This window comes from Micropterus salmoides, unplaced genomic scaffold (genome assembly GCF_014851395.1).
Source record: "Micropterus salmoides isolate LMB-PRFRI ecotype aquatic unplaced genomic scaffold, ASM1485139v1 Ms_hic_scaffold_20, whole genome shotgun sequence".
Taxonomy (NCBI): Eukaryota; Metazoa; Chordata; class Actinopteri; order Centrarchiformes; family Centrarchidae; genus Micropterus; species Micropterus salmoides.
In genome coordinates this window covers 20,051,946-20,056,940 of record NW_024041151.1, presented here as the reverse complement: position 1 = coordinate 20,056,940, position 4,995 = coordinate 20,051,946, and the positions used below count along the sequence as shown (strand labels likewise).

At 43.0% G+C, this 4,995-nt stretch overlaps 1 long non-coding RNA gene across 1 annotated transcript; it reads left to right on the top strand.

Moving 5' to 3' along the window:
* Positions 1 to 3,124: 3,124 nt before the first annotated feature.
* On the top strand, positions 3,125 to 4,409 carry LOC119914004. The gene is made up of 3 exons (XR_005446698.1): positions 3,125 to 3,338; positions 3,433 to 3,508; positions 3,600 to 4,409. It is a non-coding gene; the product is annotated as an uncharacterized LOC119914004 (long non-coding RNA).
* The last annotated feature ends 586 nt before the right edge of the window (positions 4,410 to 4,995 follow it).

Sequence of the window (4,995 nt, the reverse complement as noted above, 5' to 3'; positions counted from 1 at the left end):
CATCAAGGGGGCTGGAGAACACTCTCATTTGTGATACTGTTTTTAAATGCTCAGACAAGTCGATGGGATAAAACTGGTTAAAACTCTCTTGTTGCTGGTGAGGAACCTCTGAGTAAGAGGCCGCGGGGGTAATAGAGGCTCTGATTGACACCACCTTATTGGTAAAATAAGATAAAAACAATTCACAATCATCATTACTTCCAGCTGAGGCACAAGGAGGGCTTGGGTATACCAGCTGATCCACAGTCTTAAACAGAAACCTGGGATTGTGTTTATGTGTAGTAATGAGTTCAGAAAAATAATGTGTTCTCGCATCCTTAACCATGTTATTGTAGTTAATTAATAAATCCTTCAGACTGAGGTAATGGACTTAGAGACTGGATTTTTTCCATCTGCGCTCTGCTTTCCTGCATTCCCTTTTGAGGCTGTGAATGCTGTCATTTATCCAGGGTTGCGTACTAGCTTTAGACGTAGGCCTAACCTTTAGAGGAGCAGGAATATTTAGTGACGACAAGCAGATATGATTGAAGTGATCGACCAGATTGTTGGTGTTGGAATCAGCCAGGTGTTGGCTTTGGCTCTGAAAGAATGTGCAAAACTTTGAAACACTTTGTTCATTAAAGAAGCGAGAACACACGGAGCTTGGTGAGGCGGCATGAATAACAGGTGAATCGCAGCTAAAAACAATACATCTGTGGTCAGATATGGTCATGTCCACTAATTCCACCGAGGAAATGCTGACACCCAGGGTAAAAACCAAGTCCAGTGTATGACCACAGTTATGTGTTTGCCCTTTGACATGTTGTTTGAAGTTAAAAGAAGACGCCATATTTAAAAAGTCAGTTGCATTAACATTGGTGGGGTCATCAACATGAATATTAAAATTGCCACAAAGAACAATTCTGTCATAATTTAAAACCAGAGTAGATAAAAATTCAGGAAGTTCTGATAAAAATCCTCCAGGCGGTTTTGGGGGGCGATAAATTATAACAAATATGATAGGTTGCAGCCCTCCAAGTTTAAGAGTGAGAACTTCAAAGGAGTTAAATTCATCACAGCGTACTTGATGACATTTAAAATTTTTCCTATACATGCTCACTAGCCCACCACCACGACCACTGACCCTCGGTTGACTAAAACAATCATTTTGAGGCGGACACAGTTCAGCTAGCTGGGTATAGTCATTTATTTGCAACCATGTTTCAGTTAAAAACATAAAATCTAGATTTGCAGACAAGATAAAATCATTTAAGATAAAACTTACTTGACAGTGATCTCTCATTGAAGAGAGCCATTTTAAATGAGTTTGTTCTGGGTGCTGGAGTTGGTGCAGTTGTCCTAATCCTTAAGAGATTACTATTATTTCTGTGTGGGATGTGCACATTTCGGTTTACTGGTCTAAGCGTGATTATGACAGGAACAGGAGTCTTTGGAACAGCGCTGGGAGCAGACGGCTTTACATGCCAGCAGGTGGAGACAGTTGTTTGTGGCAGTGAGGCAGAGATCTGTTCAGTGACCGGTGGTGTGTCCAGGTGGCTCTATTAGGCTCTGTCACTTAAAGAGAATGACCTCTGATCCTGAGCTGTGATAGACTGTGATGTTTATTTTAGGAGAGGCCTCCGATTCATCCATGTAGATGGCAATCACGTTTCTAAAATTGTAACTGGTTAAGGGGCGGGACTAAGAGGCAGAGCAGAGCGGAGTACACCAGTGTTTTGCCGAAAGTGTGTGTTTTCTGTGGAGGCAGCAACAAGCTGCAGAAGAAAGAAAAGTGTAATTTAATCACACTGCTACACAGTTTTGTGTATTGTACTATGTGTGAGAGCTGATAGTCTGCAGATAGCAACAGGTTAGCACCATTGCTAACAGCAAGCTAACATCGTACGAACTCTGGAGCCCCTGACAGCGCCGTGTGACCGGCTGTTAACGTTATGCTTTAAGGGAGACCGTCCTGTCCCTGTTTTCATCTTCATCTTTCTGAAAGGATTGCAAAACATGAGAAGAGCAGAGTCATCTGGACGATGCTGTGAAACTGGGCTCAACGTTACTTGCGCCCAACAGACGCTCCACTGAGCAGCACAACAAACACTGCGGGGCCACGACGAGTCGGCGGGCTGTCTGAAAAACTTCAGTCACCCAGAAGTTTGCTCAGAGGAACAACTGCCGGGCCGCCTTTCTGTGGTGAGTGAAAGCATCTTTTACCTGACTGTGCTGCTGGTCCCTGCATGGGCAAATTGTTGTGCTGGATCGGTTGAGACTAGGCTACGGATTACGGTTGTTGTCGTAATGTTGTTGTCATATAGCCACTTTCATACTGCATTATTATTCGGAATTATTAGGCCAGTTTGCCGGCTCGCTGCGCTGTAAGGTACGGAGCTGGGAATGGAATATATATTGGTGGACATTCTTTCCATTATGTTCGCAGGATGTCTGGATCCCTAAAACGTTGTCTGTGTGCATCGTTTACTTAATTGGTGTTGAGCTCAATGCTCTTTGCTTATGGTCCTGTAGGCTCATTTGTTCTGAGCTTGGTTGTGTCTGCTTAAATATTGCATTCTTAATCTAGGTTTGTGACAGTGGTACTGTAATTTGTGTCGATGCACTCCTCTCGCTCTCTCTCTCTCTCTCTCTCTCGTGTTTTGTGGAGCCGTGCTGTTTGTTGACATGTTAAAAAACACAGAAGCAAGAGAGACTATTGTAGTTTTACTGGTATCTATGTTTTAAAATGGTTGGTGCCCCCCCACCATTTTTGCATATAAATATGACACTGGTCAAATCGGTTGTTAAAAAGTGGGATATTTCAAGAATAACTGTCCTAGTTGTTTGTAACAAGAATAACACCAAACTTAGTATGTTATCAAATAATTACACAACTCTATACAGACAAATATCGTATATTTCAAATTGAATTTAAAGACAAATATTTATGCTCCATCATGTGTGTAATCTTGAGTAGGCTTTCGTTCCTCCCCATCAATGCACTCCTACAAATAAAAGCTGTATTTGTCTTTTTAAGGAAAAGGTTAACTTGCATATGTGGCAGGTTGAGGGTTTTTCTCCCTCCCGCCACTAGGCACTGCACTGGTGCCCTGACAACCGGATGCTGCTGCCGTGGCCTATAGGTACAGGTGATGATGCACCTGTGTCGATCTCTTTCTTACCTGGGTTGGGCGTTTCGACTGTTGGCGACGGTGATCCGGCATTGTGGTGTGCTGATGCGAGTGCTGTCACGGCTGTCATGGCCTGTTGTGCAACAGTTTAGCTGGTGGTTAATATCTCTAAACCTGCGGAGCCAGTCGGCGTTCTGTATGCACGCGACATTGCTCTCGGTTCGTGTGGTAAGTGTGCTGTCTGCTTGCATGCCGATGGAACTGTCTGCTGTGTGCAGTTAGTGCATCGCGGTTAAACACAATGCTCCCTTGATTGTTTTAGAGCGAATCGTTTGCTGTGCGGGCTGTCGCGCTCTGGCCTGTGGCTGATTATGTGTGTGTGCTGTGGAACCGTGGGGGTATGTATGCATGTCTCTTGTATTGTATCCCATTTGAATATATACCATGCGAAATATAATATAATGGTGCTAAATCTTCCCCTCCCTCCAGTGATCTGCTGCACTGCTGCCTCGGCGGGGGTTTGAATGGCGGCTCGGTCTGTCTTTCTCGTGCCTCGGCTTTGGGTTTGGACGGCGGCTTGGGTGTCACTCTCTCTCCCCCTGTGGGATTGCTCTCTGCCTGGTCGGCCCAGTTTCGGCTCTGTCTTGGCTCTAAGTGGGTTTGCCGGTTTTAGCATTTCTTTGTTGGTTGGGTCTAGTTATTGTATATTTAGTTTATACAACTGGCATTTTGTGGTGTGTGTGTATTTTATATTGTTTTTTTCATTTTGGTTCGTTTGAATTAATTGATGTGCACGTTTTGATTAATTTTTGGTGTGTTTTGCTTTATTTTTTTTTGCCACTGTGTATTTTAAATAGTATATTGTATTTTAAATTATTTGGCCCATATTTCTATTTTGCCTTTCTATATGCCTTCTTAAGTGGTATACCAAAGTATATCAGTTTGTGATTCCTTAACTCATATTTTTATGTAGTATTCAACTAGTCTGTATACTGCATTCCTGAAATTCAGTTATGGCTTTTGGTTTAGTGTGCCACCCCAGGATTTTCAGTGGCCCCATCTGGCCACCCCTGGGAAAATTTCCGGTGGGCTCCCCTGTGGTGATGCCGCAGGTGCTGCATCAAATTTGATATAGTTATTCCCTCCTTTAGCAGCAACCAGCAAGTTTTTGAACATGTGATCTGTCATCTTCAATGACGCCCTGGTCAGTCTTGGTGTATCCGAAATTCTCCCACACTGCCAACTTCTGCCATTTCTTTGGTGGAAATAAAGCATCACAGTTTGGTCCCGCTGCCATAGTTCAGCCAGTGTACAGTAGTGGCCTCTGTGTCTCTGATAAGCACGGTACTTTAAGATGGTGCATCGCTTGTGTAACGTTTTGTTTTTATTGTGTGCAAGTTGCAACAGTTCCCTCTCCCTGCAACAGAAACACTCGGTGTAGCAGAGCCTTTTATAATTAATTAACTGTGATGTTTTAAAGCGCGGTTAATAGTGAAATCTGGTAATTGCTGCATCCCTATTCAGAACTCGTGTGAGTAGAACAAAAAGTACAATTTCAGAGAGATTGGTTGGGGAGATGAAAGCAGTATGAATTGTCTGTGCTGGAGGTAAATTATTAAGCCATGATGATGGTTTTATAACATTTTTATTATTCTTGGGTTCATCACAAGCTCTCATTGGTTGGCATTGGCCACTGTTCCAAAATATCTATGTGACTGCTGCAGATTTTGTAAAATATATTCAAACCCTCTGGGTGTCTAACAGGATGATGACGATGAAAATGAGCCCCCAGGAGACAGAGTCCTCTTCAATCTTCTAGTTGATAGGTTTATGGAGTAGAAAGTCATGGGATGATTCAGTATATAACCGCTTTTTATTTATCTAA